General features: G+C 48.6%; 1 protein-coding gene across 7 annotated transcripts in view; it reads right to left on the bottom strand.

The window, feature by feature from the left end:
- HNF1B (HNF1 homeobox B) overlaps window positions 1–14,272 on the bottom strand; it is a 54,925-nt gene that overhangs the window by 22,513 nt on the left and 18,140 nt on the right. The gene's annotated exons all lie outside the window — the stretch shown is intronic.

Here is a 14,272-nt window from a genome sequence, read left to right as displayed (position 1 = left end):
TCCCCTGTTTCCTATGAGAGACACTGGCTGGCTTTCTCCAGGGTAAAGGCTGGCGTGGACTCTACTTAATTTTGGAATGTAAGCTCCTTGAGGGCAGGACATTTTTATCTGTTTTCTTTTGCTCATTGCTGTATCCCCAGTGCCTTGGCACTTGGTAACCACTCAATAAATATCTGTCAGAGGAATGAATGAATGAATGAATGAATGAACGAACAAACGAATGAGCGAGTGGACAAAAGGATTCTGCTTATTCTTCCTTCAGCATACTTCTTGCGGGATTTAGGGGCTGAGATTGGCCTTCTCTTCCTAACTAGAGTATTTCTTGTATTCTTCAAAATGTCTTCTAGAAATGTTTCCCTGGCATCTCTTGGCAATGTGGGGCTGCAAAGCATGAGTAGACCCGTCCTACAAAGAGGCACTTGTCCAGGGAGCCCTGTAAGAGCCAGAGTGGAAGGCATCAGTCTTTGCATACCACTATTATGCTGAGCACAAGAGGCTGGGGTGGGCAGGCGGAGGGTGTTGCACACAGGCAGAACAGGTCAGGGATGGGGCTGTAGCTGGGGGTCTGTGGCTCTGGAACTCACATTCCTTTGATGGGGTCCCATTTGGCTGACTTCCAGGGCCCAGGGGAAGGCGAGTCTGCCGGGAGGTGGGGCAGGCAGCACACACAGGCGGGATGTGGATGCTTTAGTAAACCACTGCAGTTAGGTCTGCAAGGGAGGGGAGAACCAAGCATGTTTATAGCCTCACTACTCTGGCCCTCCCTCTGGTTCAGGAACCAAAACAGAGGTCTGTGCTCAGGAAAGGAAAAGCACTGGGCAGAGAAGGCTACCGAATGGGCGCAAGTAACCTGGACCCAGTTTGCAGAGTCCAAGTCCTGCTAGATGTGCCCGTGAAACAGCTGGGGACAAAGCTGGGGGCAGCTGGGGCATCTCACCCTAAGCTCAAAGCCTACAAAGACTGTGTTCTTGTGTTGCACTTTGGACTTGACAAAAAGGCTTGGGGGACCCTATTTCTACCTGCAGGAGAGGGAGACCAGTGCTCTGGGCATGCAATTATTTGGAGGGGTGGGCCAACTATCTGGCTGCACTTCTCCTTTTGCCAGCTTTCCCAAGACGAATCATTACTGTATAAAGTATACTGATTCTATTGGTCTGTTTCCCCCTGTCCTGCTTCCTGCTTCCCCCTGGAGCCCCACCTGCCCAAGGAGGCTACAAAGCCCCCCTTCCCAGGGGCCAGGCAAGCTGCCATAACCAGCAGCCTCCAAATCACTAAGATGAAGCTTGCCAAGAGGAGACCCAAGCCAGTCTTCTGGCATCATCCAAAGGACATTACCAAGGCTGATATGACCTACAGCTTAAGAGGGCTGGGAAGAAAACAAACAAATGCTAAGGCAGGGTTCTAACCTTCAAGAGCAACGTGTCTGACTCTGAGTGGCTTGATGAATGCTCTATGGGCTTCCTCTATTGGTTGCTGTCCTCATCCTTTGATTCAAGGGGCTGTCAGTGGGGGTGACGGTGGCAAATTGGAATTTGGTGGTTATTGGTCTGGGGCACCACACTTTTAGGGGAACAGGAGCCATGAGGTTAAAAGGAGGAAGGCTCCCCTGCCTCTGAACCAACACCCCCTCCCCAGTCCTGCCCGCGGTCCTCCACACCTATCTGCAGTCCCTACGTCTCCTATCTCCTACCCTATATTCATCCCATTGGATCACACTGGGTCTTTTTTCTCCACTCACATTTACCACTGGGCTCCTGGCAGGATACATCCAACAGCTCACAGTATTGTGACATAGAAGAAGAAAGATCTGTGCCTTGTGAGCTCAGGAGGCAGAGAAGATCCAACAGAAAAGAGGGAGGTAGGTTTCAAAGCAATAATAGGAAGAATTTTCCGAGGAGGGACAATGGGAAGACTGTGGGCTCAGGAGCTAGACAAACTCAGGCTCAAATCCCACTTTGCCCTTAGGAGATGTTCGATCTTGGAAAAATTACTTCTCTCTCTCTCTGTGCCTTCATCTCCTCTCATAAAATGGAGGGAACACTTCCTTCACAGGGCAATTTCTGGATAAGAGAATGTATCTAAAAGTTTCCTAGCATGATGCTAAAGAAATGGTAACTATGGGTCGGGAGGTAGCTAGTATGGGGATGGACCCCAGGATGTTTGCCCTAAGACTCTAGAATTCTAGGCAACTTAGGGCAGATTCTAAGTACTGAATGGAATGACCTGTCCATGGAGCATAGTTCCCCAAGAATCCTACTCTGAAGAACCACTTATGTGTTTTGCCCCAGAAGCTACTTGGGAGGCAAGTCTGGCTCCTGTTTTCTCGTTCTTTCCTTTTGGAGGGACTGCACTTCACCTTGTTTTTCTCTTGCTTTCTCTGACTCCCTGGCCAGCTATTTACCTCCCCAAGATGCTCTGCTCCTGAGAGAGTGGTGATAACGCTGGGAGTCAGGTGTGTGTTCACCTCCCAGCCTGTCCCCATCATCGATTCAGCCTCAAGTCAAACAGACTCTGGTTTTAGCCTATTTAATTTGGCCAAAGGAAGAGGGCCCGTCCTTTGGTGATCAAATATGGGTCACAGGGAGGCTTCTCCCCTACTGCAGGCTACATAATTATGTATTTAAAAATAATTAACCAAGGATACCCATAGGAAACAAAGCCTTCTTTAGGAGGGAGCCTGGCAGAAGAGCGTCAAGGGCCATTTGTTAGAATCCAGCCAGGGTAGCCCAAGGCTGCTGTGGTTTTCAAACCTTGTTTTCTCCCCCAGCACAGCTTCATGTAAGGGTGGAGCTGTTCTGTTTAAAGACAGAGGGGCCTTGGGGCGCCTGGGTAGCTCAGGTGGTTAAGCGTAGGACTTCAGCTCAGGTTCATGAGATTGAGCCCTGCATCTGGCTCTGCACTAACAGGGTAGAGCTTGCTTGGGATTCTCTCTCTCTCTCTCTCTCTCTCTCTCTCTCTCACTTTCTCTCCCCCCCCCCGCCACTTGTGCTTTCTCTCTCTCTCAAAATAAATAAATAAATAAACTTAAAAAAAAAAGAAAGACAGGGGCCTAGGCCTCTGGCTAAGGGACAGCATTGGTTGGCAGGCAGGGGATCATCCCTGTTTGATCTCAGCTCAGCCAACAGTGTCCTGGGTGAGCTCAGCTTCCTCATCTCTGAGCCAGAGGTCTGCCCACTGTTGGGGGTGTGGGGGGGTGCTGTTCTCACTGCAGAGTGTGGTGGGAGCTGGTGGGGCTGCTTGCCAGCTCCAGATTCACCTGTAACCTTTCCCACTGGTGCTTCTCCCACCAAGGAGTTTGGCAGTCACTCTGGACCCAGAGAAGGTGGCTGTAATCAGGTAGCCACCTTAAAGGGGATGGAAGGTGTATCACAAAGTATCCACTGGCGATCCCCCAGAAATAGGTGTTCTTGTCAGAGGAAGGAAAGAGGCCAGGTCCTTGTGTATTTCACAAACTCAGAAGGGTACTTCAAAGGAGAACCAAAGTGGAGGAGGCTCTGGAGCCAGGCAACCTGGGTTTGAATCCTGGCTCTACCACAGATTAGCTGTGTGGCCTTGGGGAAGTTACTTAACCACCCCAAGCTTCAGTTTCTCTGCTGTTAACACTATCTGCCCCTTAGGGTCACGGGGAGGAAGATGAACGACTCAGTGGATGTGAAAGTCCCCAGAATGTGTTTGGCACAAGATACCTCCTTCCTTCTACTTTGGGACTGTCTTTGTTTAAAAGACACTTTCAGGAGGCTGAGGTTACAAAACTTTATTGAGTACCTATCATGTGGCAGGTACTGTGCTCGGGGAATGGAGCACATTCCCTTCCTCCTTCACCACTGCAAGCTCTGAAAATGAATATACCACAAGTGCTCTGGGTTACGATGCCAAAGATGCCAGGTTAACAGCCCCAGAGGCCCCACAGGAGATATGACAACACTAGACGTGGCCCTGTACCTTCCACTCTCTTCCTGGCTCAAGTCACTAATTGGCCATGCCCCCATTGCTGGTCCTATGAACCACGGCATAAGCAGTAAACGTCATCCCAGCTAGAATCTAGTGACAAACACATCAAAACATGAAAGAAGCTTGTGGGTTCCAGAAGCCAGCGTCTCCACATTCCACTTTCTGCACCAGCACCACCTCCAGGGCACTCTTCTCACTGCTGGAGCTTGGGATTTCTTTCTCAAACAAACTTGTACCACGTCACTGCCCTGTTTGGAAACCTATGATGGCCCTTTGCTGCCTTATGGAAAAACCCCAACCCAAGACTAGCAGAATGGGGCCTTTGTGACTCCAGCTCGCCTTATTTGTATCATCTCTCACGACATCCCATACAGCCATGTCAGAGCACCTGCCGTTCGTCACATTGGCCCTGCCATCTCCTGCCTCTGTGCTTTTGCTTCTGCTGTTCCCTCTGCCAGGAAAGCTCTTCCCTTCTTCTCCATGCCACATCTTTTAAGAGGGTTAAATGCCATCTCCTCTGTGGAGCTCGCTTTGATTCATTCTGATAGTTAACTGCTTCGCCCTTGGTATTTTACATGCAGTCAAGACTCTTACAGCAGGAGTCGGACACCCTGCACCATAATGTTCTGATAAGAGGATACTTCTTGTTCCCTCTTAAAGGAAGGGATGACTTTTTACTCATTGTTGCTTCCTTGGAGCCTCACAGAGGGCCTTGGGACTGTGAATATTTCCCGAATGAAGGAATGAGCCCTTAGCTGCTTTGAGCATTCATGCTCTAGAGCAAGGGAGCATCCCTCTGGCAGAAGGAGAGAATGCTGTCAGTCCTGCAGGAATGTTTGTATTGAAAGTGTGGATCTGGGGGCGCCTGGGTGGCGCAGTCAGTTAAGCGTCCGACTTCAGCCAGGTCACGATCTCGCGGTCCGGGAGTTCGAGCCCCGCGTCGGGCTCTGGGCTGATGGCTCAGAGCCTGGAGCCTGTTTCCAATTCTGTGTCTCCCTCTCTCTCTGCCCCTCCCCCGTTCATGCTCTGTCTCTCTCTGTCCCAAAAATAAATAAATGTTGAAAAAAAAAATTAAAAAAAAAAAAAAAAAGAAAGTGTGGATCTGTTCCAGTTCTACTGACAAATATGGGATAATCTGAGTGTAACATGAATTTCACACTTGAGGAATTCAGAAATCGGCACCCAGCTGAATGGAGCCACAAAGGACAACACTAACCATACTAGCGTGTGTGCACGTACATACATGCATGCGCACGCGTGCGCACACGCACACACACTCTGAGCATCTACCAACAGTTCACTGCATGTGCTATAAGCCACGTTGATCCGCAGCTAGAGTTACAATTTTCCTTCCGATTTCCGACAACCCTCCTTCTCCTACTTCACATTAACTCTCAAGCCACAGCCCTTCTGATGCCTGCTTCTGAAGGCAAACTGCAGGACTGTTTTCAAGGTAAAGGGCCATATTTATCATTCTACAGCATTTATGTATTTCCTAACCACGTAACAGGTGTAAAACTCGGCTAATGTTTTTGTTAGATTCTTATCTTTCTAAGGGGTGTCATTGAAGAAGTTTTGAGTATTGTGTCCTTAACCCCATTTCGTCCCCATAAACCCCATAGTTTTTATTGGGTTACTTTACAGAGCACAGTGGTTTTTATGATGTGAATGTTGGGTTCTATAGAACTGACCATGTATCTGTTTTCAAAGACAGACACAACTGCCTTGTGGGAGGGACCCCAGAGAGGACCTGCTTAGGGAGTAATCAACCACGGGGACTTTTCAGAAACCTGTGCTTCAGGGGCTTAGAACTATAGCCCTCTTAGAGCTTCTAAAATTTTTTTAAATGTTTTATTTATTTTGGGGAGAGAGACAGACAGAGCGCAAGCAGGGAAGGGACAGAGAGAGAGAGAGAGGGAGATCCAGAATCTGAAGCAGGTTCCAGGCTCTGAGCTGTCACAGAGCCCAACACAGACTCGAACCCACGAATCATGAGATCATAACATGAGCCAAAGTCAGATGCTTAACTGACAGGGCCACTCAGGCACCCCTCTCTTAGAGCTTCTAAAAGCAGCTGAGATCCCAATTCCACAATTCCAGAAATCAACAGGACACCAGCAACTAGACACTTGAAACTAATACCCTCTCTCTTTCTGTCTCTCTGCCTTGATGATTCTGGACCAATCAACTTTTGGGTCTTGGTATTTTTATCTACAAGATGGGCATACGGATCTTCCTTCCTCAGAAGCCATAACGATGAATGAATTAAATAAGGTAAGAGAAACACCGGGTTTTGCTCAGAGAGAAAATGCCAGGCAAACAGAAGAGCAACGTCAGCCAGGAAAACATGACCAGAATCGCTCTTTTTAGCAAGAAGAAAAGTGGGAGGTGTGGCCTCCTGGGCCACGTGAGGTTCAGCTTGCCCCCACGTGGCCTTTGGTGCTGAAGCGAGGGGGTCCTTTTTACTGGGGTCTGTGAGCCTGACCCAGGATCTGGTGGGATGCCTTTCACCCTTGACATTTCAAAACCAATCTCCCATCCCTGATAATGCAGGAATGTTCCTCCGGCTGATGGACCTCTGCCAGCGCGAATGAGCGTCCCAGCCACCAACAGAGTAAACATTACTCAACTGGCCAGAGCTCTGTCACACGCATTCTTCCCCTGTGTTTCTAACCTCATGCAGAGCACAGCCCAACCCTGTTGGGTCTAGAACCTGGGAATTTAAACCCAGGCAAGAGGGAGCGTGCGACAGAGAAAGCTCCTCCCAAAGGAAACAACTCTGCCCATCAATTATGGGTAGACAGAGCTGTCTTTCCTATGACGCCAACACATACGGCCGGGGAGGGGGCCAGGCAGAATTAGGCCCGGGAACCTATCCTCAGAAATCCATTCCCCCTCTCCCCACAGAGGAGTCACTTTCTTGAGAAAAGAGGCAGACACGCAAATGATTCAGTCTAGTGACTGTCTGAGAGGCTCATCTGGGATAAAAGAATGTGAACTGGGAGGTCCAGAAATAAAAGCTTTAAATAAAGGAGATAGCACGGCTGCCTCAGTTTCCTCACTGGTAACACGGGACTACCACCAGCTCTTATTCTCATTTCCTCCCCTCTGGGGATAAAGATTAACATTTGCGAAGAGTTCAGATTAAAAATCCGAAAGCCTGAGAGGAAAAAAGCTGATGCAAGGCGGAAGCAGTTGAAACACTGGGCTGGGTTTTAATTCCACATCTCTTTCTACCCGAGGTGGCTGGGTTAGGAGCCCAGTTCCTAAGAGGAGAAACACAGACAGGCCTGCGGGGACGGTAAACATTCTTGAACTCAAGGAGTAAAAGTTGAGTGATACTTAAGGAAAGCCCACAAACTGGTTTTCTTATAAAAATCAAAGCAAATGTAACCAACGGGGGAAAAAAAATCGTCTTCCATCAAAAGCATCTTGGCCGAGAACAGAAGTTGACCTGCACAGTGCACCTGAGAAAATCACACATGTGGGGAGGTAGGAGGGCCACAGAAACCGGCCAGCATGCCTGGTCCTTACTGGAGAGCCCGTTTCTGCAGGCAAACATCAGATGCTTTGCAACAAGCCCTTCAGCCCGGAGGCCGCTGTTACAAATGAAAGAAACCAGGCCGGCACTCGAGAACTTGAGAAGTCCTCACATCTGTGAGTGTTTTACACAGCCTGCTCTCAATGTGTCACGGATGCCCATTCGACAGAATGGAAAGCTGAGGTTCGAAGAAGAAGAGGTTATTTTCACTACCTCTTGTGACGGGGCCCCCAAGCAAGTCAGCGGCCGACCCTTCTTCTTCCTCCCCGTAAGCCCCAAATTGATTCCAGGTAGGTTGAGCCTCCATCGTGACCCCCCAAGGAGTTTGAAATGATTTTGTTTACTCATTTCTTGACTGTCTCTGTCACTGGAATGTAAGCCCAACGAGGGCAAGACCTTGCCTGCGGTCTCCACTGTGTCCTCAGCACCTCGCACAGAGCCTAGCCTGTGAGAGGCGCTCGGTAAATATTGGTGGAATGAGCAACTGATGACCAGGTTCCACATGGTCTGTGGAGCTGAGGGGTGCAAAAGCGACAGTGGTATACATTTCTCCTCTAGGTCTCCTGATTTTGCTGAGGTTAGCGGGAGGCATGCCCCTTAAAGAAGGAGGAAGGGGGAGTGAGAGAGGAGGAGAAAGCGAGAGTAAAATATAATCAAAATAGAAATAGCACTGACACATTGGGGTGATTTTGTGTTTGAAGGCGCAGGGTGAGTGCACCGAGGAGTATTGCTTACGAAACAGCCTGGGGGGCGCCTGGGTGGCACAGTCGGTTAAGCGTCCGACTTCAGCCAGGTCACGATCTCGCGGTCCGTGAGTTCGAGCCCCGCGTCGGGCTCTGGGCTGATGGCTCAGAGCCTGGAGCCTGTTTCCGATTCTGTGTCTCCCTCTCTCTCTGCCCCTCCCCCGTTCATGCTCTGTCTCTCTCTGTCCCAAAAATAAATAAATGTTGAAAAAAAAAAAAAATTAAAAAAAAAAAAAAAAAGAAACAGCCTGGATCTCGTTAGTGCTTTACCTAGTGTGAAAAAGGCCAATGGGGGTGCCTGTAGGGGGCCTACCCATTCCTGACTTCTTGGGGCCTAAGCAAAACTCTCACTACCTAGGATGCTTTAAGCGGGGGGGGGGTTGTTGAAATGGGTGCTTCCATGGGCACAGGCAGAGCATTTCTAAAGGTTTGGGGCTGCGAGTGGGAAGCCCAAATTTGGACTCACTCTGTTAGAAACCAGTTTGAGGCTCATCGGGTTGATTTTTGAGGAAGGATCAATTAATGGGAATTTACTGTGGCAACACTAAATGTCAAATGCCTTTTTCTCCAAAGGAAGCTGGAGTGAAAACTTAGAAGGGTTAAAAGCGGACATCGTTAGGCCTAAAGGCTGTGAGGACAGACAGAGCCCTGCCGCAGTCTGGCTCCTGGGGTCTCTTTTCTCAAAGGCAGCCTTTGCAGGGAGGGGTAATGTAGCTGTAACAAAGGCCCCTGGGCTTGGCTGGCGAGGAGGACGATGACGCTTCTAGTGGATCTGGGGAACGAAGAAGGCTATAAAGCCATCAGCAGACTGAGCCACTGGGTGTCCACACAAAAGTAAGGTCCTAAAAACAGACATCTGTATTGTGACTGAAAGGCTCATAAAATTGCCTTAGAAAGGAGAGGTTTTCCACTGCGACCCATTCATAAACAGGGCCCCGCTGGGAAGTGACACCCGGGGAGAAGATCCTTTGAGGCCTGGCAAGTGTCAGAGCTGCCCTGTTACGGGAGTTTGCCTGGCTAGACCCCAGCCTCTTCATCACCACCGTTGGAGGCAGCTCCCCCAGCAGCAGCAGCAGCAGCAGCAGCAGCAGCAGCAGCAGCAGCATGACAGATAGCCATTGGGTACCAGCTCATGGACGCTGGTCCCAGGCTGCACCAGGCATCGGGCTGAGGCTTTGGAGGTTGGATGATTACTGGCTTCCACTGAACAGGAGCACCAGTGAAGCACTCAGGGAGCAGTCCCCCAAGGATGGCAGCTGCTTAGAGCCATCTCTCCAAATGACTCTGATCTGCAAGAAAAACCCAGGCCCTTTTCTAGACCTTGGCTCACTCAACATAAACTCAGGAAGATCTATTCTAGCTCTTTTCTTGTCCAAGACATGCTGGTAAGAAATTATAATAGGAACTAATGTAGTAGAACATTAAGCTGACTAGTAGAACTAAATTAAACTAGTAGACTAAGCTAGTAAACTAAACCAGTAGAACATTAAGAGAAAAAGAATAATAATATGCTCTCTTTTATGTTGAGAGAGAGAGAGAGAGAGAGAACAAGCAAGCACATGTGAGCAGGGGAGAGGGGCAGAGGGAAAGAGAGAGAATCTTAAGCAGGCTCCACGCTTAGCACAGAGCCCAACATGGGGCTCCATCCCACGACCCGGGGATCATGACCTGAGCTGAAATCCAGAGTCTGATGCTCAACTGACTGAGCCACCCAGGCACCCCAATAATATGTTCTTTGAAAACTTCCTGGTAACATTAAATATTGGAGGTTATGTGTGTGTGTGTGTGTGTGTGTGTGTGTGTGTGTGTGTGTATACACTGTATACTTTGGTTAAGCAGTATCAATGAAAGTAGAGCTGGATGTCATTGTTTCTAGAAAAGGGAAAATATGCTTTAAATCATAATATGTACTATGTTACGGAAAACGAGACAAACTATGGAGTTTGTCAGTTTAACTCTAAACCTGAAAAACAGATTACAAAATAGGGGATTTATGCATTCAGGTTTTGGACAAGAAGCCCTTTATAATAGATATGGTCAGCGCACAAATAATGGAATGTCCACCATGTGCCAGGCACAGGTTATGGACTGGAGACATAGTGGTGAAGAAAGCCAACTCGGGCTTCGATGTGGGTACAGCCTGGAATTCCACCACTCAGCATACATACACAGTTTTAGAGACTCCGGGAACTACTTTTCCTCACAGGAAGAATGAGACTTACTGGATTTCTTTCTTTTTCTTTGACATATAGGGATGCAAACCCTATACTTCACCCAGCAGGAAGATTCTCAAGAAGGAGGAGAAGGCTTGTTTCTGTTTCCATTGGTAAAACATCTTGAGATAAATCAAGCAGCTATTTTGTACCCACCATGCAAATTGATGTGACACAAATGGGAGATGTTTTTCAGAGGTTTTCCCCGCTCGCTGAACAAGAACTCCCTGGGCTTCATCACCAACCCAGTCCAAGAGGTGCTGACCAGGAAGAGGCACCCTGCCTTGGGTAGGGCCAGAAGGCAATGGGCATGCAGGCTGCCACTCAAAGGCCCTGAAAGTGTTAACCTTCAGCAGTGATAGGTGTCTCGTTTACACCCATTATAAATCTGTTTATTGTGACTGGCCCCACCCAATCTGCCGCTGCTGTAAAGCTCTAATGGTCCCTAATAAAGGTGGAAGGATTGTAACAGCACACAGTTCCTGAAATGGGGACGGAGCGAGAGACAGATGATGAGCTTAACAATAAGATATCACAATGACCAACGTCCCTCTGCTACTTCAGGCAGCAGGGGCCTGGGCCCCAACACTTGATGCTACATGCAATCTCCAAATACTCACCTGTCAGAGCTGAAAGGTCCGACACCCTCATTTGCCAGAATCCCTGAGAAGTTAGGTGATTGGCCCAAGGTCACCCCTTCTCATTCGCGGCTCAGGTCTCCTGAATCCTAGTCCAGGGCCCTTCCCCCAGCTGCCTCACCTCTCCTAGTTTAGCAAAGGGCCTTCAGGATCATCATCAACCCCTTCAGGACCCTCCTGCTCCATCTGGCCTTGTGACGTCCAGCCCTGACTGTATATCCAAATTTCTTAGAGAGTTTATTGAAACTTTCCACGCCTGACCCGCCGCCCACCCCCCCCAACATCAAGTTCTGATTCTAAAAGGTGTAGGTGGGGGAGATGTGGGTGTTTTTAATGAGCTCCCAAGATGCCTTTTATGTGGGCTGGGATGGAGGTGTAAGAAGCACAGGTCTTGCCAATACTTGGGTTTCATGGTTTCTGACGTCTCAAATGAGAAGCAGGGTTCATGGAAAAGGAAACTTCCAGGGTGAAACTGCAAGCCACACCCTAGTCAAGAACCCAAGGAAACCCAAAGCTCTTCCTCTCTCTCAAGGCCCTAAGGGCTCCTGAGCCAACCCAACAATACCTTGTCAGGCACCTTGTTGCTGGGCCCTTTATCATACTTAAGCCTCACATCAGCCCTGAGGAGACAGACATCACATCCCTGATCCCTATTTTATTTTATTTTATTTTATTTTATTTTATTTTATTTTTTTTAAGTCAGGGTTTGATCCCTATTTTATAGATGAACACACTGAGGTTCAAAGAGCCCAAGTAACCATCGGAGAGTGAAAGAACTATAGATCAAGCCCAAGCCTCTTTGGGGATGCTACCCCTTGCTACCCAGATACACCCTTCTTGAGTGCAGTCCAGGCAAGGGCCTGCCGGTAGGCAGCTTGCCTCAGGGGATGGAGACTTCCCTGGGAGAGTCATTAAGCACTAAAGATATCTGCATGGTGTTCTTCCAGCTTGGGAGGGAGGTGAGTGTGTGTTCTGAGAAAGATGGTTCTTGACTTCCTGAAAGCATTAGAGATTGGGCTCCATCAGTTGACTCCTCAGTGGCTAAACTTACACAGTGGTGCTTTTGTCGGGCTGCTGAAGCCAGAGCACAGGGCAACAGGAAGGCGTATCTTAGGCAGATGCAGGCTCACAGGCTGAGGGAAGCAGCTTCCAGAGAATCAGCCCTCTGGAGCCTCTGAGGTTTCCTGTGTTCACTGCAGGAGCTGTGTCCACCCTCCCCTTCTTACTGCTCTTGTGCCTGAAATTTGGGGGAGCTTCCCTCCTAAGAACAAAGGCCATTAAGCTTCTCTGATCAGGCTTCCACCAAGAAAGTACCACACCCCCTCTAATTGGCAGGATCCCAGGGCTAATTACTAACAAGCAGGGTGCTCGCGCCTCCTTAAATTAAAGGAGAAAAATGCCCTACAGGAAATTCAGGGTCATCTTATGAACCTGACCTCCTGCTACATGGTCATGAGCCTCCGCCCCTCCCCACAATCCTTGGCGCTTCCCAGCTCTGTTTTTTTGCTCTAAATGCCTATAGTACTGGATATGGCACTGGACATGTGTTATGGATGTCACAGAGCAGTCCTTCTTGGAAGAATGAGAAACTGCATTATACAAGAAGCCAGACTTAATCTGCCACAAACACCAAGATGAGTGTCTAGTTGGAAACCCTTCAAATTCTCCAAAAGTCAGGGTTGAAAGAAACCTCCAAGAGGAACAGAGAGAAAGAGGCAGAATAAAAACCCAAAACAAGGCCCTGCAAGGAATGGCAATAGCTACCACTCATGAGCACCTGCTACATCCAGGGTGCTTTACATACACCAGCTCATTTAATCCTCATAGCCTCTGCATGAGTTGGTGTCCCGTTTTACAAATTGAAACACTGGGGCTTAGTGATCCCAGAGATTTGCCCATTGTCACACAGGTCAAGTTGAGGTTGGAATTCAGGTCTGCCTGCATAGTCTATGACTCGTTGCTACGTCCACTGGATTTAGAAAAGCATTTCCCCAGATTATCTTCAATCTGTATCACACGTCCGGGTGATGGTCAGGCATCTATGGCACAGCCTGGGCACTGGGATTTTTACGTTTTTTTTTAACATTTATTTTTATTTTGAGAGAGCGACAGAGAGCAAGCAGGGGAGAGGCACGGAGGAGGGAGACAGAATACCAAGCAGGCTCTATGCTGTAAGCACAGAGCCCAATGAGGGGCTCGAACTCATAAACTGTGAAATCATGACCTGAGCCGAAATCAAGAGTTGGATGCTTGACCAACTGAGCCACCCAGGCACCCCTGGGCATTGGGATTTTAGAAGCTCCCTAGTTGATTCTAAAGTGTGGCAAGGTATTGGGAACCATTATCCTAGAGTGGGGGTCTGCAAACTGTGGTCCAAACAGGCCAAAGAAATTCGAATCTCAGTCCCATACATAACGTTTTGTTGGAAGACAGCCACATTCGCTTGTTTACATATGGTTCATGGCCACATTTATCCCACAAAGGCAGAGTCAAGTAATTGTGAAGACAGACTATACAGCCCAAAAAGCCTAAATTATTTACAGAAAAAGTTTGCCAACCCCTATACCAGAGTTCCTAGGACGATAACCACAACTGAATGCTTCATTTGACCTTATTTTGGGGCTATGTTTCATTCATATATATATGCATTTTCATATATGTGGGTGTGTATGTATGTGTGTGTGTATATATATATATAGCTTCCCCATTTGTGCTTGTACTTCTCATCGAAAAGTGGGTAGAGGCAAAATGCCAGATCTTGTGCCTTCCCATCGAGCAGCTAGCTTCAAAGGCCCTTGCACAGATTTTGGCCGCTCTCTGTACCTCTGGTGCTTAATTCCCCCCAAGTTCCTGTCCGTTCCCATCAAACCTTCAACAAACAGATTCCAAGGGCACTTCTATAACCTGCAGGCAGGGGCTGTGTGTTTACTGGCAGCTTCCTTCCTCCTCAGTGCTGACTGGAGGCAACAAGGAGTCCTTGAATCTTCTAAGGGTCCTTCAGGGGGATTAGGCATGGCCCACGGGGCTGCCTACAGTGATAGCACTCCAGTATCTCCTGGCTCCTTTGTGCACAAGCTCTGAGCCCCACCAGCCCAGCAGCCAGGTTTCTTTGTATGCAGACCAGGCTCGGTCCACTATCAGGAGGAGGTTGCCAGCAAAATCTCTGAAGGCTGGGCCTCTTAATCT

This window comes from Puma concolor, chromosome E1 (genome assembly GCF_028749965.1).
Source record: "Puma concolor isolate L17-30 chromosome E1, mPumCon1.1.hap2, whole genome shotgun sequence".
In the NCBI taxonomy this organism is placed as follows: Eukaryota; Metazoa; Chordata; class Mammalia; order Carnivora; family Felidae; genus Puma; species Puma concolor.
The sequence above is the reverse complement of the archived record's forward strand: the minus strand, read 5'-3'. Positions and strand labels throughout refer to the sequence as shown.